Genomic DNA, 26,398 nt, shown 5'->3' on the forward strand with positions numbered 1-26,398 from the left:
AATGCTGGAGGCTCCATTGAAAACAATGGAGTGCTGCGGGCTTTTACTGGCCGGTAAAAGCCCGCAGCGCCAACATTCCAATGGGCTTTGTTCACAGCAGCAGCTGTGAACAAAGCCTCACGGAGCCCAAGGGGATTCTAATCCCCTCGGGCTCCGTGAGCAATTTGGTTTTTTTAAGAGAACATTGTGCCCTGAGTGGCAGAATGTTCTAATAGCCTTAGAACCCGCCGTAGCGGGCTCTACCGGCTATTAAAGGCCCTTTCCCTTGTTAAATGCCCTCGCCTTCGGCTCGGGCATTTAACTCGGGAGCGGGCCTTTAATAGCCGGTAGAGCCAGCTACGGCGGGTTCTAAGGCTATAATCTGAACTCCTTAGTATGTTTAGGTTTGGATTTGAACAAGTGAATGTAAACCACCAAAAATGAAACACTCTCCCTAATGACTTTGGGTCTTGATTTCAAATACTAAATATAATTGACCCAAAAATAAGCATTTTCCCAATGGGGAAAGAGTTAGAGTAATTATGAACTCCTAAAAAATAAACACTTAACAGAATGGATGCAGGGTTGTAGTTAGAACAATTACTTGAACGCCCTGACATGAAACGCTTTCCTCTATGGGTTTATGAGTGGGGTTAAAAAAGTAAATTTGCACTGCACTAGGTGCAAATTTTGAAACTCCTGAGAACCAAGCTCAGTGAGGATGGATTTTTAATAAAAAAACATTAACTTTGATAATTTTAGCTTGGAATGTTTATTAAAATAGTATGCATGTTCGCATAAATTTAGGGGAGAAGATAAAAAATGTAAAATTATGTTTTTATTTAGCTCATGAAAATGTTGGTACAATATAGATACCTCGTTTTAAAATATCTATGATATGTTAGTATAAATTTTTTTTCAAAATGATTAAATAATTTAGAAATGTATGCACTATTTTATAATTGTTTACAAAATATACATACGTTTAAAACAAAGTAATAAATAGTGCACAAATAAAGAGTGCAATGAAGTAGATATTTATTTAATTGCATAATTTTTCTTGTATATATTGCATATTTATGTATAAACAAAAAGATCAGTATTAATTTAACACATTTTGTCATGTATACTAAAGAACAACTTAAGAAGAACAAAATAGTTTTTTCAATTAAACAAAAACATAATATATATGTATTAATATAAACAATGTGTTTCTTGGAGATAACAATTTACACATTAATAATAGGATTTAGGAAATATAATTAGTTAATGATCGATCAATAAATACTGAAATAAATTATTTTATAATTAATTCAGCAGTATGTATTAATTAATTATGTCCTTTATGTTGAACATTTTTATTAATTTTAACAGGTGTTGGCCGTGTTTAGTGCCTCACCTGACACGGACTCCATTTTGGTCAGTGCTTTAGCTTTTCACACCTGGCCCAGCTACTTAAAGTACACCAGGATGGGGACTCAGTGACAGCTCAGGTACAGGCTGCCACATTTTCTGACACATGCTGAGAATGTTAATGATTGTTTTAGCTTTTAAGTTTTATTTTTAGATATTTGCTATATTGAATTTTAAATACACTTTAGCTGCTAAACTGTTATTTACTGCTGTTCTTTGCTCACTATTTGAATTACTGTACCACATTGAACTTTAGCATCAGACTTCTGGCTGATGATTGCTTATATTATACACTTCAGGACCGAGGTGAAGGGAAGGTTTCCCTCCATCACTGAGGGGTACATAATAAGGTGTTGGCCATGTTTTGTGCCTCATCTGACATGGGAGCCATTTTAGTCAACCCAGCTACTGAATTTGCATTGGGCATGTAGAGAATGTGCGCAGCAGCCACACCACTGGTAAACACCAAAGGCACACTAAAGGCAAACGTAGCTGCACCTATCTGTGCCCAGATGGGGCCAGGGCCCCTGCCCATTTAGCTGAAACTAAGATCAGTTATTTTGCCATCGAATTAAGAGCACATGATTTCCCACTAGACAAGGCATGTATGCACAATGTGGACCTGTGCTGTGGAAAGTATAAATTTACTGTGGTTGGTTGTAAACACCACATTGCTATCGATAGCCTAGAGATGAGAAGTGCTAAGAGCCTTCCCTGACAGTTTAACTGCAGATCATTACCCAAACACAGCCTTGAATTATTCACCTTCCTAGAGAATTATAAACCCATAGCTATGTTCCTCACCAAAACCTGTCCGCGTCAGGACTTCATGTCCGATGTGGCAATCACCCTCCCACAAGGATACTCAATCGCAAAGCAGGACAGAGCAGGAGCTAAAAGAGGAGGGGGAGTAGCCATTATAAATAAGGAGGAGCTCAAATCAAAATGCAATTCATTACCTCTTCCTGGAGGGGAAGGCTTGCTGTTTTGTATAGAGCTAACCCAAACTTTTATATTCTCAGGGCTGCAAAAATACAGCCACCTGGTCCTCCCACCCAGTTTATACATACTCTTAATGACATTGCAGCAGAAAATAGTCTTCGACAACTAACCTCTTAGTGTTAGGTGACCTAAATCTCCACTTGGAAAATCATAATTGTGAAATAGATAAAAATGTTATAATGGACCTAGAATCAACCCAAACAAAACAATGGGTCAAATCCTCTATCAACATTAAAGGTCACCTACTTGATCCCATTTTTTCCAATATACCTGACTTGACTGCAGAAGACCCTATTGATATCCTTTGGTCAGACCATAAAATAATTCCCTCACCGTCTCCGCAACCCACAAACCAAGTATTACACATAATTTGTCTAAACTGGGCATAGAAGCATGGGAACACACACTCACCAACTCCGAACCTGAAATGACAGGTAGGGCTATAATGACGAGGACAACACCAGTTTTAAAACTGCTATAAAACAGAATAAGAATGAAATCTTAACAGCCAAGGTGGAGTACTATGCTTGCCCCATCTTGACCGCACCTAACAGTGCTAAGAAAGTGTTTAGTATATGATGAACTAGTTATCCCAACCAAATTGCTTCAATCACTCAGACCTGTTTCTCAAGCATTATGGATATTGGCAACCTGCCCCAGGTATCCCCAGGAGACTCATCTATCAGGGCAGATAAGTTAGGGATGGGCCCTCTTGATAGAACTGAGCAGTCCATGGTAGCAGTCACATTAGATTCTTTTGATTGTCCTTCTTTTGAGGAATTCCTTCCCTTGGCACAGTCTACATCTTCTGGCTCACCCGACGACCCTTTACCACATTAGATGTGGAATGAGTTCTCCCATGATTTCTATCAGATACTTTGGCAAATTTGCAGCCAGTCCCTCCAATTGGATTTTGTCCAAGAGATATGGAGGAAAGCTGTGATAACTCATCTTTTTAAGAAACTATCGGGTGATCCGATGGTTCTCAGGAATTACAGGCCCATATCTCTCCTACCTCACCCTGTGAAGATCCTAGAGCAGTGGGTTAGTAAGCTTCTTTCTGATTTCTCGGAGAGGAATTGCCTTTTGTAGAAGGAGCAATTTGACTTTCGGCCCGGGCATCGGACCGAGGCGGTTTTGCTTTCTGTGTCAGATGAGGTGAGAATGATGATTGATAATGGTCAATTGGTAGTTGTGATCCTTTTAGATCTCTCAGCGTCATTCAACCCTGTTAAGCATAAGATACTCCTGTTGAGATTCAATCGGATCGGAGTGAAGGGCTCTGCTGCCAGCTGGCTTAAGTCGTATTTGTTGGATAGGCAGCAGGCAGTGGCTTTCTCGCCATACCGCTCTACTTTTCAGACCACCAAACATGGAGTCCCACAGGGCTCCTGTATTAGTCCTATCCTTTTCAATATTTACCACTGATCTCGCTCATCAAATTCCATGGAATGAGTTTGGTGAACTATGCTGATGACAGCCAATTAGTCCTCTCCTTGGAGGGTTCACAGAGGATGACTCTGGAAGCTTTTCTTGTCTGTGTGAAAGACATTGTATATTAGCTCAGAGCCAATGTCCTGAAATTTAATGGGGACAAGACAGAGTTTCTCTGTTGTTCAGCTAATAAGTTCCTAATTAGCTTGCTATCAAACATTTGGCCTGCTTCCACTGATGAGACTCTGGTTCCAGCAGAAGAGGTCAGGAATCTGGGGGTCATGTTTTATCCAGGGCATTAGTTGTTTGCAGTGTAATCTTGGACAGGTTAGATTACTGCAATTTTCTGCTTTTAGGTGCTCCTGATTACCTGCTCAAGAGGCTTCACTGAGTCCAAATAGTGGTGGCTAAATTAGCCCTGAGCGGGCCCAGAGGATCCTTGGCTAGCCTAGCTTTGAAAGATCTTCACTGGCTTCCACTCAGACAGAGAGTTGTGTTTAAATCTGGGTGTATTGTCTTCAAAACTTTGGTCCAGTCCCTCTTCAAAACAAAATATGTTCGTGTAAGCCAGTTAGGAACTTGCACTCTTCCAAATGCGAACCTGCCCAAGACACTCAGATTTAAGTAGTCCAGAACAGAAGGGCATGCTTTTTTGGTTAAGGCAAGTTCTGTTTTGAATCATCTCCACATTGCCTTAAGGAGCATACTCAACTTGGTGCACGTCACAAGGCTCTGAAGACTTGTTTGTTTCTACTAGTCTTACTGTGTCCTAGAGGGACTACCTCTGTGCTTCTGAAATTGTTGGTAGTTTGTATTGTACAGCAACTGTATTCACTATTTGTTTTTCCATTTTCTGTGTCTTTTTACCCCATGTCATGTCTTCTCACTCAGCGCCAGGATACCTGCTAGGCGATAACTACACTTTATAAGTCATTTAAATAAATAAAATAAATACATAAATTACAGAAGATATAGGTGGTCATTCTGACCCTGGCGGTCTTTGACCGCCAGGGCGGAGGACCGCGGGAGCACCGCCGACAGGCCGGCGGTGCTCCAATGGGGATTCCGACCGCGGCGGTAAAGCCGCGGTCGGACCGGCACCACTGGCGGGGTCCCGCCAGTGTACCGCGGCCCCATTGAATCCTCCGCGGCGGCGCAGCTTGCTGCACCGCCGCGGGGATTCCGACCCCCCCTACCGCCATCCAGATCCCGGCGGTCGGACCGCCGAGATCCGGATGGCGGTAGGGGGGGTCGCGGGGCCCCTGGGGGCCCCTGCAGTGCCCATGCCACTGGCATGGGCATTGCAGGGGCCCCCGTAAGAGGGCCCCTACATGTATTTCACTGTCTGCTGCGCAGACAGTGAAATACGCGACGGGTGCAACTGCACCCGTCGCACAGCTTCCACTCCGCCGGCTCGATTCCGAGCCGGCTTCATCGTGGAAGCCTCTTTCCCGCTGGGCTGGCTGGCGGTCTGAAGGCGACCGCCCGCCAGCCCAGCGGGAAAGTCAGAATTACCGCCGCGGTCTTTCGACCGCGGAACGGTAACCTGACGGCGGGACTTTGGCGGGCGGCCTCCGCCGCCCGCCAAGGTCAGAATGAGGGCCATAGTCACCAGTTACAGCAGTTCTGAATCCTGGATGCAGAACACCCTTAATAACCTGGTCCCTCTTCAACAAAATATGACTACTTGCCTTAGTTACAGGATGCCATGGTTCCTAACTGTATTTCTGAAACTGAAAAAGGAATCTAAACAACTAGAAAGGGCTTGGAGGAAAACCTACAAAGAATCTAATAAAATCAACTACAAAAAGGCAGTGAATAAATACCACTACGCTATTAGGGAAGTCAATTATTTAGCAAACAAAACCCTGAAAATGCATTGAATTCTTCCAAAGAACTGTTTAGTGGGATGAAGAGTCTGATGAAACCCACTAACAATGAATCTGGTCCTCCTTCCTCTGAGGCACAGAGCAACATGCTGGGTAACTTTTTCCTGGAGAAGGTCACTAAGATCCTCCAATCTCTGAGAGGAGACAGTGATGCAACTATATCCCCCCCCAGCTGGGCACTGGAATATTCAACACTTTTCCAGAAATCACATGAGAAAACATCCAAGATATATTGGTGGTCATTACAACCCTGGCGGACGGTGTTAAAGCGGCGGTAAGACCGCCAACAAGCCGGCGGTAAAAAAATTGCAATTACGACGTGGCAGAAACACTCCGCCACGGCGGTACAAACAAACAGCGCGGCGGTCACCGCCAACAGACAGGCGGGATACAATGTACCGCCCACACTATTATGACAGGCCAATCCGCCACCTTTTCCACGGCGGATTCACAGCGGATAAAAATATGGCAGAAACAGGAATTTCGAAGGGAAAACGCTCACCTCTACACACTCCATGAGGAACGAGGACACCATGGAACCGGAACTCCAAATCCTACCTGCAATAGTCTTCCTGCTCCTCTACCAGGAGCACGTATGCCGGCAGCAAAGACCACGTGAGTACTGCACCTACGACACAGGGGAGGGGGGAGGCAAAAAACAGGGACACGCAACACCCCCACCCTCACCCACTACAACACACACACTAATGCATATCAATACATCACAGTTAACACCCCTCAAACCCCCCCGGAAGAATGCAAATACCAAAGAAAATGAGTGTAACCATCGGAATATATTACAAACAAGTAGGCAGAAATATATATATACACCATGTACAAAATATATACCAGGCATAGAAGTCCAGGTACTGCACAAAGAAAGTCCGTGGAACACTAGGCCCACACAGTATGGGCGAGGCCCACACAAGATCTCCGACCATGACGGAGAGAACACTGCAGGGGCATCAGACAGCAAGAAAACAGGCACCTCAGGGGGAGGGGAAGGGGGGGCACCTCAGCCGCTTGAGTGCACGACGCCAAATCCACGAGGGGGCCACATGCCCACTGTTACATCCTGGGGAGTGCAAAGCCACAGTCTCTCAAGTCTATACAGTGGGTGGTTTGCCCACTGTTCAATCCTGGGGAGTGCAAAGCCACAGTCTCTCAAGTCTCTACAGTGGGTGGGTTGCCCACTGTAACATCCTGGGGAGTGCAAAGCCACAGTCTCTCAAGTCTCTACAGTGGGTGGGTTGCCCACTGTAACATCCTGGGGAGTGCAAAGCCACAGTCTCTCAAGTCTCTACAGTGGGTGGGTTGCCCACTGTAACATCCTGGGGAGTGCAAAGCCACAGTCTCTCAAGTCTCTACAGTGGGTGGTTTGCCCACTGTTCAATCCTGGGGAGTGCAAAGCCACAGTCTCTCAAGTTTCTACAGTGGGTGGGTTGCCCACTGTTCAATCCTGGGGAGTGCAAAGCCACAGTCTCACAAGTGGGTAACAGTCTCCACAGGTTCTGGAGGGGGCATGGTGTCACAGATGACTCCACACTCCCAACGGGACCCCTGGGACCAGCTTTGGTGGCTGGAGTCTTCCCCCTCTCCCTCCGGGCACTGGCCAACTTCTAATGCTTCACAGGTGGGGGACTGGCTGTGCTGTGGCTCCGTGCCACACTGGCTGTCCTGGTGGCCGGTGCACTCCACATACCTGTGACTACAGGCACCACTGGTCCCGGAGATGTTGTGGCTGAGGTGCTACTTCGGGACCTATGAGATGGACGGGGTGGGGGAGGTGTGGGAAAAAGGTCAAGGCTGGACAGGAAAATTCTTTTGGACACACACTGGGACGGGTAGCTGGAGGGGGTTTGGGAGTGGAGGAAGAGGTGGTGGTAGTAGGAAGTGTACGTTTGGTGACTTTGGGTGCAGGTGCATGCGCTGGAGGCTGTTGTGAGGTGGATGGCTGTTGGGTGGGTGTGTGCCTGCGTTTGTGTATCTTGGGAGGGGGCGTCACAGACACACTGGGAGAGGACACAGGGGACGTGTGAATGGTAGTGGGGTGGTGACTGCACGTGAGCGGGGTGTGCTGGTGGGTGTGCTGGTGAGGGACGTAGTGGCTGTAGAGGTAGTGCATGCAGGTGTGAGTGTAGACGAGACTGGGAGGGAGGAGGGAGACGATGAGGAGGGGGACACAGTGGAGGCAGTGGATGTTGGTGTGTCTGCATGTGTGTGTTGCTTGCGTGAGTGCCTGTGTGATGTGTGGTGCTTATGTTTGCCTGAGCTTCCCTTGTGTGGTGAGGTGTGTGCAGGCTGGTCTGATGGTATGCTTGGGATAGGCAGAGGTACAGGGGATTGGGTCTGGGTGGAGGAAGTTGGAGGGGGGAGGCTAGAGACGGGGACAATGGCTGCCATCAGTGCTGAGGCCAGAGTTTGGAAAGCTTGGTGAAGGGCCGCCTGACCAGAATGAATGCCCTCCAGGAATGCATTAGTTTGTTGCAACAGCCTTTCTACACCCTGGATGGCATTCAAAATGGTAGACTGCCCAACAGTGAGTGACCTGAGGAGGTCAATGGCCTCCTCACTGAGGGCAGCAGGGGTGACTGGGGCAGGGCCTGAGGTGCCTGGGGCGAAGGTAATGCCCACCCTCCTGGGTGAGCGGGCACGGGGCGAAGCCTGAGGGGCTGCTGGGAGGGCGGTGCTGGTGGGGGGGTGGCGGCTGTACCTGTAGATGCGGGGGGCACAGAAGTTGCCGCCACCACAAGGGAGCTCCCATCAGAGGACGAGTCCGTGTCGCTGGTCTCAGCTCCTGTCCCTGCCGTGGAGCTCCCCTCACCCTCCGTCCCACTGGTGGATTCTGAGTCCGTAGTCTCGCCCTCCAGGGGCATGTGGGATGCAGATCCCTCATGCTCCGGTGCCACTGCTCCTCCGTCTGATGATGCTAATGCACACAAGAACAGGAAGACCACAAAAAGGGCGGACAAGACAGAAGAAGGACATGTTGAGTGCATAGATTACCGCTACCGTTGGCGGACAAGACAGACACAGAAGCCCCCTGCACTACGCCGCGCTCTTGGGCTCCACAGTTCAATTCCTGGGAAAAGGCCTACACGGCTATGGACGACATCTGCACACATAGATGACACAGGGGCACTCTACAGAGGTGGGGTGGGGTGCCACAAGGCCTGCCTTACGGAGGGGCCTAGCCTACGGAACTTGCCCTGGCCTAGGGAAACCCACAGCCCTCCTCCCCCACCCAGACAACTCCACTGCGCGCAAAGTCAGCCGAATGAGAGTTTACTCACCCCCTTGTGTCTGCTGTGTTGCCCTCAAGCGCCCATCCAACTCCGGGTAGGCCACCACCAGGATCCTGAACATCGGGAGGGTCATGGTGCGAGGGGCACCCCTCCCACATTGGGAGGCCATCCCCAGCTGAGCCTCCGCCGTCTTCTTGCTCCAGCTGTGAATGTCCTCCCATCTTTTCCGGCAGTGGGTGCTCGTCTGTGGTAGACCCCCAGGGTCCAGATGTCCTTGGCGATGGCACGCCAAATATCTTTCTTCTGGTGGGCGCTGACCTACATGAAATGTACAGGGGAAGAAGAGAAGTCATTACCAACTGCTCCGTCAAAGTGAGTGGCCCCCATCCCTACCCTTGCCATGTGGCACATGCATTCACCGTCTTTCATGCACGCAGCACTCTGCCCCCTTCCTTCTTACATCCAGCCCTCTCCACACAGGCATAGCCCATACAATATGCTCCCTGTGTACTTACCTGTTTGTCCGGAGGACCGTAGAGTAGTGTGTACTGGGGGAGGACCCCATCAACGAGCTTCTCCAACTCCTCCGATGTGATGGCAGGGGCCCCTTCCCCAGACGCACAAGCCATTGTCTCTTCCAGACCGAGGTCACAGCAGCACTTGCAGTGTAGGTACTCTCCTGTCGAAGATCAGGTATCGAGTGATTGAACAGATAGAAAATGGCAGTCATGTCCACGGCGGTGCGTACCGTCACCACCGGCGTACATCGTCATTGGCTCCTGGGACCCATAGGGTCCAATGTTAACCAATGCAGCATTGCGCCGCGGTCTACGACCGCCTACCGCGACGGTGTACAACGCCAGCGCAGTTACCTCACATCCCATTGTCCCACTTCAGAGGTCAGGCAGCCGCCATTTCAGGGGCCCACATGGCTTAATTTTCAACTGTGTCACACATACCTAGGCCTAGACTCAACACATATACAGGCCACCTTTTGTGTATGATTGGTGTTCTGGGTAAACTGTGGGTACGTACCTCTGAGTTGTTTGACTCTGTGCTTGCTGTTGTCCTTCATAGGCACCGTCCGCTGGGACATGTGAGGAGATGGTGGCATCCTCCGGTGTACCGACCGTTGGTGGACCTGTCGACAATGGAGGAGCGACATTTGATAATCACCTACAGCCTTGACCGTGCCACAATCCAGGAACTATGTACACAGTTGGAGCCAGACCTGATGTCAGCAATCCGCCATCCCACAGGAATCCCCCCTCAAGTGCAGGTGCTGTCAGTGCTCCATTTCCTTGCAAGTGGCTCTTTTCAAACAACTGTGGCCATGGCATCAGGGATGTCCCAGCCTATGTTTTCCAACGTATTGTCCAGAGTGTTGTCTGCCCTATTGAAACATATGCGGAGCTACATCGTTTTCCCTCAGGTGGAGGATTTGCCTACAGTGAAAGGTGATTTCTATGCCCAGGGGCATATCCCCAACATCATAGGTGCCCTTGATGGGACCCATGTGGCTTTGGTCCCCCCCACAGGAGTGAACAGGTGTACAGAAACCGGAAGAGTTATCATTTTATGAATGTACAGATGGTATGTTTGGCAGACCAGTACATCTCCCATGTGAATGCCATTTTCCCTGGCTCAGTGCATGACGCCTACATCCTGCGGAATAGCATCATCCCTTATGTGATGGGTCAACTCCAGAGGCACCATGTGTGGCTATTAGGAGAGCACCTGGAAGCAAGTCAGTGGGAATAGTTGTCTAGGTCTGGGGTTATCCCTCCAGGTTAGTGTGTGTCGAACAGTTGCCCCTCACCATTTGCAGGTGACTCTGGTTATCCCAACCTGTCATGGCTACTGACCCCAGTGAGGAATCCCAGGGCAGAGGAATGCTACAATGAGGCCCATGGGCGAACTGGGAGGGTGATCGAGCGGACCTTCGGCCTCCTGAAGGCCAGGTTCCGGTGCCTCCATATGACAGATGGATCCCTATTGTACTCACCAAAGAAGGTGTGCCAGATCATCGTGGCCTGCTGTATGCTTCACAACTTGGCTTTGCGACTCCAGGTGCCTTTTCTGCAGGAGGATGGTCCAGATGGAGGTGTTATTGCAGCTGTGGAGCCTGTGGACAGTGATGAGGAGGAAGCAGAGGAAGAAGACATGCACAACAGGGACTCAGTGATCCTGCAATATTTCCAGTGAGACACAGGTAAGAATACAAACCTGCCTACTACATGTACTTTAACACTACTACCTCTCTACTGTCTGTCGTTTTCACCCAGTGTATGGTCACTGAGTTGTCACTTTCCCTTAGGGTTTCACAGATGTGGGTCCCACTATGTGACATCTGCTTAGATTCCTCATGGAATAGAGCAGTGTGACATAGGTATGTTGACATTACTATTTAAAAAAAACATTTTGTCACTGTAATTGCTAATATACTATTTCGAAATCACAGACAGACTCCAGATCATTTTGTGCTATAGGTGTGTTTATTTAAATGCTCAAAATTGGACTGGATAGTGAAATGGTGAGGGGTGATGGCGGAGGATTGTCCATGGCAGAGTCCAGTCTATTAGTCTCACAGGTGCATTGCCCATATGGGCATAGGAAGTGGAGCTGGGGCAGTTTAATTATGGACAAAGTGGGACAGTAGGATGACAATCAGGGTGGTCTCATTTCTTGGCGGGGTCTTGGCATCGTGCTCTGTCTTGTTCCTGGATCTCAAGGACCGTTTGCGGGGTGGTTCTCCCTCTGCAGGGGTTGGGGTGCTGGTGTGGTGGTCCTGTGGCGGGGCGTCCTGTCAACTAGCACCGGCGGAGGTGGTGGGCAGTTCATCGTCCATGCTAGTGTCAGGGGCCCCTTGTAGTGCCACAGTGTCCCTCCTGGTGTTGAGTACTTCCTTCAGCACCCCTACGATGGTGCCCAGGGTGGAGCTGATGGTTCTGAGTTCCTCCCTGAAGCCCATATACTGTTCCTCCTGCATGCGCTGGGTCTCCTGAAACTTGGCCAGTACCGTTGCCATCGTCTCCTGGGAGTGGTGGTAGGCTCCTATGATGCAGGAGAGGGCCTTGTGGAGAGTGGGTTCCCTTGGCCTGTCCGCCCCCTGTCGCACGGCAGCCGTCCCAGTTCCCCTATGTTCCAGTGCCTCCATCCCCTTGACCGTGTGCCCACTACCACTGCCCCCAGGTCCCTGTTGTTGTTGGTGTGGTGGGTTATCCTGGGTTCCCTGTAGTGGTGGACACACAGCTGATTGATGTGTCCTGGGGACGGAGGTATGGGCCCGCTGGGTGGGTGCCGTGCTGGTGTTTCCAGAGGGGGGAATGTCTGTGGTGGCCTGTGCCTGTGTGAGGGGAACTGACTGTCCCGAGGTCCCCGATGGTCCGGATTGGTCATCTAGATCCAGTTGGACAGAGGTGCTGTCATCACTGTGGGCCTCTTCTGTTGGTGGTGTGGACATGTGTGGACCCTCCTGTCCGGTGCGGTTGGGTAGGGGTCCTGCAGGGGTATAAAAGGATATTCATTAAATCTGTGTGTGTAATGGTGTGCAATGGGTGGGTGACCGTGTACCCCAGTGCTAGCATTCCTGTGTGGGAGCTTGTGTGATGAAGGTTTAGGGGGGTGTATGGGTATGTGCAGTGGGCATGCTTTGGTGATGTGTGTCCATGCTTTGTTGTTGCATGCAGGGCTTGGTGTTGGGATGTGTGGTTTGTGATGCTGGGACATTTGTGAGGAGTAGGGGTGCTGGGGGTGAGGGTGAGGGTGGGGGTATGTGATAGCATGCAGGTAGGGTGGGGGATGTAATAGTAAAGCTTTGACTTACCAGAGTCCATTCCTCCACCTACTCCTGCAAGGCCCTCAGGATGCAGAATCGCCAAGACCTGCTCCTCCCATGTTGTTAGTTGTGGGTGAGGAGGTGGTGTCTTGAGACCACGGAACGCACCTTCCCCCGTAGGTCGTTCCACCTCTTCCTGATGTCCTCCCGATTTCTTGGGTGCTGTCCCACTGCGTTGACCCTGTCCACTATTCTTCGCCATAGCTCCAACTTCCTTGCAATGGAGGTGTGCTGCACCTGTGATCCGAATAGCGGTGGCTCTACCCGGATGATTTCCTCCACCTTGACCCTGAGCTCCTCCTCCGAGAACCTGGGGTGTCTTTGCCGTGCCATGGGGTGGTGTGGGTGATGTGTGGGGTAGAGTGTGTGGTGATAAGTGTGGTGATATGTAGTGGTGTGTTGTGTGAGGTTTGTGGAAGTTGTGTGGGTGATGGTGTTGTGTGCCTGTGGATGCTGTTCTTCTTGCTGGTGCTGTCTCTCTCTGGCCTTCTTTCTGAATTTTTTGTCATAGGGGTTTGTGGGTGATGTGGGTGTGTGTTTTATATTGTATTGGGTGTGTGGGAGTGGTGTGTGTATGTGTATCAGGTGTGTGTATTTTGAATTGTCCAATGTGGCTGTGTTTTGTAAAAGTGTGTGTATTTTGAGCACAGCGGTGTGTACGCCAATGGAATACCGCAGTTGAAAGACCGTCGCGTGGATTCGTGTGTCGTAACAGTGTGGGCGTATTTCTGTTGGCGTGATGGTGTCGGTTTTGTTTTCGCCAGTTTATCACTGACCTTTGGTGTGGCGGACTTGTGTGGGTATCTGACTTTTGGAGGATTCCGAGATGTGGGTCATAATAGCTGTGGCGGAATTCCGCGGCCGCGGCGGTGTGTTGGCGGTCTTCTGCACGGCGGTAAGTGGCTTTTACCGCCAATGTTGTAATGACCACCATTATCTGCCCTCAAATCTGGGTCCACTCTGGATCCAGCGCCCCCAGATATCATGCTAAATGGTGGGACAGCAGTTATATCTACGTTGACTGATATGTTTAACTCTTCACTTAAATCAGGTACTGTCACATCAGCCTGGAAACATGTCATAGTTAAGCCACTTCTTAAATAGCCAATAGCAGACCCATCACTCTGAAAACATTATCATCCAGTCTCTCTGCTTCCAGGATCTATTAAAAACCTGGAAACGTTTGTAAATAAAAATCTATGCCTATACCTGAGAAAAATGGAATCTTACATCCTTCTCAGACAGGCTTTAGACCAGGTAGCAGCACAGACATGACCTTTCTCGCAACCACTGAGGAACTAAGCCCTGATCCTATTGAATCTCAGTGCTGCGTTTCACACTGTCTCCCACCTCACACTGGTAAACGGTTGGAGAAAGCAGGTATTTCAGGATTAGCTCTAAATGGCTTTCCTCCTTCCTCCAAAACAGAAATATCCAATTGTGTGAAGCTTCCATACTATCAGATACTTACTCCCTAATGGTTCTTCATTAAGCTCTACTTTATTCAATTTGTACATCCTCCCTTTGGCAGAGATCATAAAGACTTATGGTTTCTCCCTCATATTCGATGCTGATGATACACAAATCATCCTCAGCCTTTCCCTCCAAACTGAAAGAACTTCCACTCTCCTCAATACCTGCCTTAGTCACATAGTGGACTGGTTGGCCACTAGTAATCTTAAATTAAATGGGGACAAGACAGAAATACTGGTGGTGGAAAGCAACCCCACTAGGTGGTTAGAGGTGAACTAGTCAGACTCTCTTGGTAGTCAACCCACCCTTAAAACTGAAGTAAAGAGTCTAGGAGTCTGGCTCGATAATAGGCTCACAATGGAAACCCAAGCCTAGTAACAGGCAGCTACCTGTTTTAGACTACTGCAGACTCTGAAGAAACCTCTGAGATGGCAGCCTCAATCCACACTCAGAGTGGTTGTACAAAGCCTGGTTATTTATTTACTTGACTTCGGAAACTCCCTATATTTGGGGAGTCCTAAGTAAGTAAAAAATTTACTTCAGATAATAAAAAATGCTGCAGCCAGAATATAGCTGAAAATCCAGAAGTACCACTTGGTAACTGCAGCTCGGAGAGCCTTTGTACTTGCTCCCTGTATTAAAAATAATACACTTCAATGCACTTTGCATTGCTCATAGAGCAATATCTAAAAAAGGGCCCAGGTTGTTTTAGACAGTTCTAACATCTTACGGCCAAAAATCAACATTGTTCTACACCAACCACCAACTACTAACAGTCCCTAGAATAGAGAGAGCTAGAACGCCCTCTTACCAGATATAATGAAAATACAGTCAGAATCAATATTCAGAAAGCTTTTAAAACCTATTCTTTTCAGTTAACTTGTCCCAGTCAGGTCAAAGACCTGTTGGCTGTCCCTAACGGTGGGAAGCCCTTGTGGGTAGCCATTCGCATTTTTATTCACTGTAAATATAATAGAACAGAATTTAAATCTAACATGTTGATATTTAAAAAAAACATTTTTTGTATTTTAAAGTTATTTTAAAACCAATCTGCATTAATTTCAAGTAAAGTCTTGTTTTAATTTCCATTTTGCCACCATTGTTTAACCATATTTTCTATTTTGTGTGCATTTGTATTCTTCAGTATGAGGTTGGTTGTTCCAGGGTTGTGACTGTGTTTCAAGTAATGGCATTCCTTTTTTATTTTTTATGAAATAGTACTAGGTTGGTTGAGTCTATAGGAAGGTTAGTGAAGGTTAAGGGGTTTAGTTACATTGGGCTGCAAGTTAAGTTAGTAAATTGTTATTTGAAGTTTACATTTTATTATTATGCTAGGGCCTACTTTTAACTGGGATGTGTATTTATGTTTTATTTCTGATTTTCAACAATGTTTCTTTTGAGGGTGGATAAGTATGTTTTCGAATGCAGACTATGTTGTGCTATGTGAAATAAAAAGAATTAATTGATATGTGCTTATTTTTCAAAGACAATGGTTTGATTTATTTTATATATAAAATTGTACTATTATTTTTTTCAATTTAACTGGAGTTTTTCTTTTTAATTTCTGTAATTTCAAGTTTTGGATAGATTAATATGATTTAATATGGATGTTTCTGTTTTTTTAACCTGGACTATATATTACATTTTTGAGTATTTTGTTTTAACTTTGGTAGTCTAAACGGTGGGATATGATTTGTGCTTCAAGGAATTATCAACTAAGAAACAACATTTTTTTTAGTATTTAATGAACACCTTAGCTGACCCCCCTCTCCTCAGTGGTGAGCCCTTTTTTGGCTTTTTGGGGTAGTTCGCTCTTAGGCCTTCATAACTTTTTGTCCACATAAGCTATACATGCCAAATGTGTGTCCTTTTTTTCCAGCATCCTAGGGATTCTAAAGGTACCCAGAGTTTTGGGTTCCCCTGAAGAAGACCAAGAAATTAGCCAAAATACAGCAAAAATTTCAATTGTTTCAGAAAAAATTGAAAAAAAGGTCAGTAGAATAAAGCATGTGGTTCTCTCCCTGAAAAAGGCATCAACAAAGGGTTTCTGGTGCTGAAATCACCATCTTCCCAGCTTTCAGGAACAGGCAGACTTGAATCAGAAAACCACATTTGCAACACAATTTTGGCACTTTACTACGACATATCCCATTTTTACTATTTTCTGTGCTTTTAGCCTCCTTCCAGTTAGTGACAGAAATGCATGTAAAACCAATGCTGAATCTTGGACAGCTAAACATTTGTGAAAGGAAGACACAATTCTGAATTTAGCAAGGGTTCATTTGTTTAGATCCTACAAGGTTTGCCTTCAGAAAATAACAGCTAAAATACAAAAATGTTGAAATTGAGGTAAAAAAAACATTTCTCTCCATGTTTTACTCTGTAACTTTTCCCTGTGATGTCATATTTTCAAAAGCAATATACCGTAACATCTGCTGGACTCTTCCGGTTGAAGGGATATATAGGGCTTGTAGGTTCATCAAGAACCCTAGGTAGCCAGAGCCAATAAATGAACTGCACCTTGCAATGGGTTTTTATTGTATACTGGGAATAATAGCAATTCATTTGGTGAAATTTAAAGAGTCAAAAATAGGTATAAAGGAAACTTTTCAATTTCCAAAATAAGCACAAGAGAAGGTATTGAAAAGCAGTGGTTATTCGCACATCTCTGAATTAGGGGGTCCCCATACTACCATGTGAATTACAGGGCTCTTCTCAAATATACTTCTTTATTACACACTGTCTTACATTTGAAAGGATAAAATGTAGAGAAAGACAATGTGCATTTGTTCTTCTATTTTGTGTTCCTCCATGTCTCCCGATAAAAATGGTACCTCACTTGTGTAGGTAGGCCTAATGTCCGTGACAGGAAATGCAACATGGAATCATCACATTCTTACATCAAAATCTGACGTGTTTTTTAGAAAGTGCCTATTTGTTGATTTTGGCCTTTAGCTCAGCCGACATCTAGGGAAACCTACCAAACCTGTGCATTTTTCAAAACTAGACACCATGGGGAATCCAGGACAGGGCTGACTTGTGGGGCTCTCACCAGGTTCTGTTACCCAGAATCCTTTGCAAACCTCAAAATTTGGCAAAAAACACTTTTCCTCACATTTCTGTGATAGAAAGTTCAGGAATCTGAGGGGAACCACAAACTTCCTTACACCCAGCATTCTCCCAAGTCTCCGGATAAAAACGGTATCTCACTTGTGTGGGTAGGCCTAGTGCCTGCGAAAGGAAATGCCCCTAAACGCAATGGGGGTCATTACGGCCATTTGGAGATCCCCGCTGGGCCGGCGGGGATCTCGGCCGCAACACAGGAGCCGGCTCCAAATGGAGCCGGCGGTGTTGCGGCTGTGCGACGGGTGCAGTTGCACCCGTCGCGCTTTTCACTGTCTGCTATGCAGACAGTGAAAAGCTCCATGGGGCCCTGTCAGGGGGCGGCATGGGCAGTGCAGGGGCCCCCAGGGGCCCCTTGACTCCCCTTTCCGCCAGCCTTTTCCTGGTGGTTCAAACCACCAGGAAAAGGCTGGCGGAAAGGGGACTCGTAATCCCGCCTGGGCAGCGCTGCTAGCACCGCCGGAGCAAATATGGCACCGCCGGGGCAAATGTGGTGGAACACCGCTGACCCCGGTGGTGCGACCGCGGCACTTCCACCGTGGTCGTAATAGGCCAGGAAGCACCGCCAGCCTGTTGGCGGTGCTTCCGTCATTTTAGCCCTGGCGGTCTCGTACCGCCAGGGTCAAAATGACCCCCAATGTGACCACATCAAATTTTTCCAGTGAAAACGGACGTTTTTTTTTGCAAAGTGCCTAACTGTGGACTTTGGCCTTTAGCTCAGCCGGCACTTAGGGAAACTGAGCAAACCTATACTTTTTTCTTAAACTAGAGACCTAGGGGAATTCAGAATGGGGTGACTTGTAGGGCTCTCACCAGGTTCTGGCACCCAGAATCCTTTGCAAACATCAATCTTTACCAAAAAAAAACACTTTTCCCTCACATTTCAGTGATGGAAAGTTCTGGAATCTGAGGGGTGCCTCAAACTTCCTTGTACCCTGCATTCCCATAAGTCTCCTGATAAAAATGGTACCTCACTTGTGTGAGTAGGCCTAGTGCCCATGACAGGAAATGCCTCTAAACACAACATGGACTCATCACATTTTTACATTGAAAACTGATGTGTTTTTTGGAAAGTGCCAAACTGTGGATTTTGGCCTGTAACTCAGCAGGCACTTAAGGAAACCTACCAAACCCACACATTTTTTAAAACTTGATACCTAGGGGAACCCAAGATGTGGTGACTTGTGGGGCTCTCACCAGGTTATGTTACCCAGAATCCTTTGCAAACCTCAAAATTTGGCAAAAGAAAACACTTTTTTCTTATATTTCGGTGATGGAAAGTTCTGGAATCTGAGGGGAGCCACAAACTTCCTTCCACCCAGCATTTCCCCAAGTCTCCCAATAAAAATGGTACCTCACTTGTGTGGGTAGGCTAGTGCCCGTGACAGGAATGGATCACACAAGGGTCAATGGTAGTCCTCACATGAAGGCTACTGATAACCGTGGAGTGATCCACTCCTGATGCAGGCACTAGACACAGGCACACAAATGGGGTTGTGTTTTTATCAGGACAAGTGGGGAAACACTGGGTGCTAGGAATTTTGTGGATCACTGCACATTCCTGCAGTTTCTGTGATGAAAAAGCAAGGAAAAATAGTGTCTTTAATCAGAGTACGCAAGTCATTGCTCTCATGTGAAACTTTGTGTTCAGATCGGCAAAAGCTTGCGCGATCATTTCATGGCATTTGCATATTCTTGTTCAAATCGACAGTGTGCACGATTCATTTCCCGCATGTCAAACTTGGTGTTCAGATCGGCAAAAGCTTGCGCGATCATTTCATGGCATTTACATATTCTTGTTTGAATCGGCCGTGTGTGCGATTCATTTCCCGCATGTAAAACTTGGTGTTTAAGATCGGCAAAAGCTTGCACAATCATTTCATGGCATTTGCATAGTCTTGTTCGAATCGGCAGTGTGCGCGATTCATTTCCAACATGTAAAACTTAATGTTCAGATCGGCAACAGTGCCCGCGATCATTTAATGGCAATTAGAACTTTGATGTGTAGTGTTTGTTGACGTGTACACATTTATCCTGGGCTTTTGGATTTTCTGTGAAGACGCTAAATACAGAAGTGACATTCTTTGTGCAAATTAAGTTCCTAGTACAACTCCTATTGTTTCCCTGGGAATGTTTCAGATTGCCTTTGTCCTCATGTTTTAAAATGCAATGTTTGTTCTGAAACATTATTCTAGAAGGTTCTTGTACTCCTAGACAGTATGTGACATTTAATGAAAAGCCCATTTGAAACATTGTATTAACCATTCTTGATTTTTTCCAGGTACCCAGAGTTCTTAAGGACTAGTGATAGTCACTTCTTAGGTTATCCTTGATTACAGTATGAGAACACTTAGAACCATAGTCTAGTGAAAGTCACTGTGATTATATTTTGATATTGTGTTGTTTAACCGTTTGCTTCCTACAGGTCTCCTTCCCAGCTGTTCCCTACCTAATCCCCTTTCCTCCCACTTGGACTCTCTCAGGCTCTGTGATACTTCTATCAGAGTATTGGAGCTGTCTAGTGGTGGACATGTTGGTAACGTCCACCGGCCCGATGATCTGGTCTCCCTGACACTTTTGCAGGGCATTCTGGGTAAGAAAACTTTGTGAAATCCAAACATACCACACTTCCGTGGACTGCCACAGGTGTCTAGTTTTCAGAAATATCTGGGTTTGGTAGGTTTCCCTATGTAACCGCCAAGCCTAGAACCAAATACTCAGGTGATTGTCTTACAAAACCAGGTTGTTATGGGTACTTTCCTGTTGCAGTCACTTGCCCACCCACTAAAATGAGGCACTGTTTTTCTCTGGAGACTTAGTGGAACACTGGGTGGCCGTAAATTTGTGCCTGCCTGCAGATTCCAGGACTTCTCCTCACTGAAATGCAAGGCAAAAGTATTTTTAAGCAAAGGTAGTGATTTCAAGTGGATTCTGGGTGAAGGAAAACTGGTGAGAGCCATGCAAGTCCTGCACCCTTGGACTCCCCTGGTACTAGTATGCTAAAGTTAATCCACCACTCACACTGGTTGGTTTTAGCAGCTCCAGAAATTATGGTTTCAAAGCACGAATACTTGTCAAAGCATCTGAATATTGAAACCAAGCCTTCAGAAGGTGGGCCGTAAAGCTACGTCCAGGCACCAGCCTCTTAATGGTCCATTCACACGCCATTCACCCACAACAATCAACCCTTTCATACCACCGGCCACAGGCCTAATCCAATTAATATTTGCACTCACATTAACTTACTGCTGCCAGACAAGCCCCATCACATCCATACGCCACAGGAGGGAATAAGTTTGACTACATTTTACCACCTGTCAAGTAACCACCTCCTTCTTCCTGAACATTACCAAAGGCATGCGTAACGAACCTTAACTAATGACACCCAAGACAGCCACTGAGGCTCAGGAAGACATGTTTTTCATGTGCCTTTAGCACACTCACTTTGCTAAATCCAACTCCTTCCAGTTTGTTGATGCAAGTTGGGGTGTCCAAGTGTGCCGTACAAAGCGATTCCTCGAACTGAGTGAGCATATCTACATTTGAAACTAAGGCATACATGCTGGGGAATTCATGTGATGTTCCCTAAAGAGAAGGTCATAGGCTATGAAAAAGGGTAGTGTTTGGCACACAGAGGAGTCCGTGAGAACGTACCACATGTCCCAGGCAACATTATGTGCAGTACTGTGACTGTAATGCACTTATTAAACAGCAAATTTAACATCTACTAAGTTCTGATGGAGGAGGAACATGAAAAGCAGGTCAAACACTGACCCACACATGTCATTTTCCTTCAGTGCTGGGATGGCACCAAGGGATTTGAATCCATAGGTGTAGATGATGTACATCTGTACTACCTTTACTATCTACCTTTTACCTGTGCAATATCCCTGTGAAGGCACAGCAATCATAAGCTTTCCTTAACTCATTCATGTCTCTGTCCTCATCTAATCCTGTGAATTGCCAAGTGAACCTATACTAGTTTGTGGATGCAAGTTGGTGGTGTCCAAGTATGCCTTGGAAGGCCTATTCCTCAAACTGAGTGAGCATATCTACCATTGAAACAAAGGCAATCATGCTGGTGAAGAAATCCCAAGGTCTCTAAAGTGAAACGTCAAACAAATATCCTGTGGGACAGTAATACCGACTCTTCTGCCTCTTTCCATGATTCGAGGACAGTTTACAGCGACAACATGGATGATCCTTTTTGGGTGTTTTAGGAGTGAGATCAGCCAAGTGTCGCTCCGGCAGCCTTGCCATATCCTCCTGAACATATGAGGTGGAGGCTGCTGCTGCTTCTGTAACAGCAGTGAGGCTTTCAATTACAGTCAAATGGAATTCAAGGAAAGTCATGCCATATGGATCAGGTGGGTAAACAGTTTCTTGTACCAAGTGTGAGTTTTATGACATGCATTGTGTGGTTAAAGAACCTGCTCGTTCTTGTCCACTCCGCCCATTGACTTATTGTAATCAAGTATACAGATGAGCTTGTGGACTTTGGCCATCTGTCCCCAAACCGTGATGGGGGAAGTACTCTCATCATGAATTGTAGTGAGCATGTATACATCACGCCTATCCAAGTACTTGACTGCGAGCAGTTCATTGGAACGCAACTCAGTACTCTGGGATTTCTGGAGCTTCTTTCAAACAAGCTCCTGCGGCAATCCTTTGGGGTTACAATGAACTGAACTGCAGGCCACAGTGCCAGCTTTGTAGAGCTCACTAAACAGCTCTACTCCTGTACAGATATTGTCCACATAATGGTTATAACGTTTGTGAAGGACTGGCTGGACAAGTTCCCATATAATCTTACCTGTGACCCCTAACGCACTGAATTTTGAACAACCTGTCATGGTCTGGATGGTCCCAGGGCACTGCAGCAGAATTATCACTGTAATGCAGCATGCGCTGCAGTAGCAAAAAACTATCCCTTGTCATATATGGTGTGAAGATGGGGGTTACCCAAACTGTGCGAGTCGTCCAGTAGGACTGCAAGGTGGGTTTCTGCACTAACCACATTTTGAGCGTAAGGCCCAAAAATATCTTTAACTCAGCCAACGAAGTGGGAGTCCACTGACGTGCCCTAGAACGGGGCCCTAGAGTGCCTCAATGCTCCCTCAGAAATTGGACTGCATGCAAATTTGTTTGCTGAAGAATTTCCTGAAAGCGATCAACATCCAAAAATAGATGAACGTAGTCGACTGGCAAAAAGTTGGCCACATTGACTTTACATCCAGCGTCACCAGTAAAAGGTGGAATTTGGGGTTGAACTAAATAGGGGGGCTGCCAAGAGAGCACTCTCTCTGTGCTTGCAGCCACATGCACCTGCTCTCTGGGTTCAGCTAACCTGATGTTGTCCCACTGCACAGACTGGGCTTGTGAAGGGACAGCACGACTGTCATCATCGTCTCCTTCAGAACATCTGGAAGAGGTGTCGTCGGATGGGACTCCGCTGACTGAAAAATCACTCCTGGATTCTACCCCATTGTCCTCTCTCTCAGATGCTGTCTCAGTCTCTGGTCCTTCCTCAGAGCTATACTCCATAACCTGAGTTAGGGCTTGAGCAGCAGTCATCCAACGAGACGCCAACTCTGCTACTGGCTAAACTATCCCTCTAAAGTACTAGCCTACGTAAAAGCTAGATAGAGCCACAAAATTGACTCAGCAGATTCTCTGAAGACACAAAAAAATCAAAAAAACACACTATTACTTCACCTTCCACATACCCATACCCATCATCACAACCTTTAGCGATGGTGGCACCGAGTGCGACAGTCATTTTTGGTGCTCTACCTCCCATGACCTCCTCTTTTGATTCCCTCAGTACCACCCAGCAAAAGTGCCCCTCATATCTCCATAGCCCCCCTCCACATACATTTGATTTGTTTTAAAGTGCAGGTAACGCTTTACTAATCCACTCAGCTAAATAAAAGTATATCCTTGGCAGCAGGCATATAAACCATCTGCGCTACTTTATGGCGTCAAAACTGCCACTAGACAAAAGACAGATCAATTTCTCTTTCTCTCTCTTTCTCTCTCTCTCTCTCTATATATATATATATATATATATATATATATATATATATATATATATATCACTGTTATATATGTGTGGTTTCCCTGGGGGCCGATCGTGGATCCTGGAAAACAACACATGTAATAAAATTATATATATATATATATATATATATATATATATATATATATATATATATATATATTTTTTTATACATGTGTGCTTTGCATTGGGGTCACGATCAGCCTCAGGGAAGCACACATGTATAGAAAAGAAAAGAGACGTGATGTAACAAGTTAGTCTCTCTTTTTATGTATATACATACACACACATATATATATATATATATATATTTAATGAGAGAAAAAGTTCTCTATAGATATGTATATATATTTGTCTCTCTATATATGTATGTATATACATATATACATGTATATATATATATATATACACATACGTATTTATAAAGAGAGATTTGTCTCTCGTTAAATATATATATATATATATATATATATATATATATATATATATATATGTATTCAAAAAAATGGTGCAATGCAATCGCACACCAAAGGGCTGCACAATATCCGAACAAGCTTGTAAAATGAAGAGTAAAAAACCACTCGTTTATAATCTCATCGGCTCCAATTTATTGAAGTTCAAATGCAGGTTAATTTCACACCGCATGTAAGAGTACAATAAATAAGAGGCACAATAAAAAAGTCTCTAATGTGCCCACCAAGAACAAACACACGCTGTCCCAACCAAATGTCGACGCGTTTCGGCAATAGCCTTCAACTGGACATTGGCAGACATTTTGACACCCAACTATTTAAACCCTATAGTCCTTCTTTGTTATTGACTACATAACTAAAGAGAGAGTGCAAACAGAGCGGCCATTTTGTAACATAACAGTTTTGGATTTCAAAAGTGGAAAATAGTGACCCTGTGCTTGGATGGGATATGAACTCTTAAATGTAATGGTATGTATATTATAATACAACATCACATTTATGATATAATCACTTATGAATGCATAAATAGATATGATTTTTCAATTCATAATTAATAAATACGGGGAGGAAGACAACCCATATATACATATTTGTTTCTCCTTTTTCTCTCTCTAATATCGAAATATTGTCCACTCTTTGCTTGACAATTTCAAAAGCTTGATATCTAAATAGATAGATAAATATATATACTATAAGTTATTTTCAATACAGTCAATCTATATACAAACTATAAATAAATAGGATAATTCTAATCAATTTATATCAAAGAATAGCAATGAAAGATATATAAAAAGGACAGATATATAAATAATAGATATAAATAACCAAAATTCTATACAATTTATGCTGACATATAAATATCTCAATTAGTCTAAATGACAGTATTAAATTCAATTATGAATAAATAGTTACATAATTCATAAGAATGGTAAAAAGGTCCTCCAGATATCAATCTAATATCAACAGAAAAAATTATTATCATTATATCCATGACACAGGCAAAGATACCATTAATCTTGGAATTAAAGAGATAACCCATCAAATTCAACAACAGGGATATGTATGTGCAAACCGCTAAAGCATCCCTCAAAAGTTCATAATAAAGTGCAAAAGTGATAAAATGAGTGTAAAACCATTAAGGAAATTGATAATATAATATATAAAATAGCAAAATAAACTAAGTCCTAATCCGGAAATATTGTATATAACAGGATCCCAAAAAGAAATCTTCAATACAGAATGAGTTTCATATTTTCTACTGTAAAAATATGTAAATGAGAAAATCAAAAATTTCACAGATGTACATGAAGCTCTGCATCCAAGTTATGACCCCAGGGTTTTTCTGTGCCTAAAAGTAGAATCATTTTTGACTCAGTTTGTCTCAAATGGGCAGTTCTATTACGCCCCCGGGGGTGGGCAGCGATGGTTTTAACACCATAAAATGTTAGAGAACTGCAATTGCCTTCATGTATATCCCAAAAGTGTTTAGCCAAAGGGTAAGATGGATCATGGTTCTTGATGGCTCTGCGATGTTGTAAAAACCTGACTTTCAATTTATGAATGGTGCTGCCTACATATTTTTTATGGCAGCCACATTCGATGACATATACGACATATTCAGTTTCACAGGTAATGCGATCTGTTATATCACAAATTTTCCCTTCAAATGTGGTGTATGTGTGGGTATTTTGTGCAGCAAGATTTGAAGTGCCCACAGTTCCAAAAACCGAGGCTTTTCTTAGCTAGCCAAGATGAATTAGCTTTGGAAGTAAATAGACTTCTGGTGAGATGGTCACCCAATGATTGAGTTTTACGATATGTTATATGTGGATGGGGACCTATACTGTCCTTTATGGCAGAGTCATGTCTCAGAACATTCCAATTTTTTTGTATGATGTTATTTAGTTGAGAGTGTTGAGAGTTAAATTCGAGAAAAAGTCTAGGTGAAGATCCATCATTTTGATCCTGATTGTTGGTGCTACCAGATTTGAAAATAAGTTTTTCTCTAGACATGTTCAGCACCCTTGAATGTGCATCTTTAAGAATCTTTAAAGGATAACCTCTCTCCAGAAATCTCTGTGTCATGATAACAATTTCACTATTGAAACATTCATCATTAGAACAAATTCTATGAGCCCGTAGGAATTGACTATATGGAATGCTCCATTTCAAAGCTTTTGGGAGACCGCTATTACCATGCAGAATTGAGTTACAAGCTGTAGGTTTGCGAAATATAGTTGTCTGTAAACTGTCCTTTTGTACAGAAATCTGGACATCAAGAAATTCTATAGTTTGGGCACTATATTTTAAATCTAAATGGATATTAAGCTCATTATTGTTCAAGATGTTAACATATTGTACAAGAGAACCTTCATCACCATCCCAAATGAGAAAGAGATCATCAATGTATCTGACCCATAGTACCACTTGTTCCATATATCTACTATTGGAGTCAGACTAAGCTATCTCCT

The sequence above is a fragment of the Pleurodeles waltl genome, chromosome 4_1 (genome assembly GCF_031143425.1).
Source record: "Pleurodeles waltl isolate 20211129_DDA chromosome 4_1, aPleWal1.hap1.20221129, whole genome shotgun sequence".
Lineage (NCBI taxonomy): Eukaryota > Metazoa > Chordata > Amphibia > Caudata > Salamandridae > Pleurodeles > Pleurodeles waltl.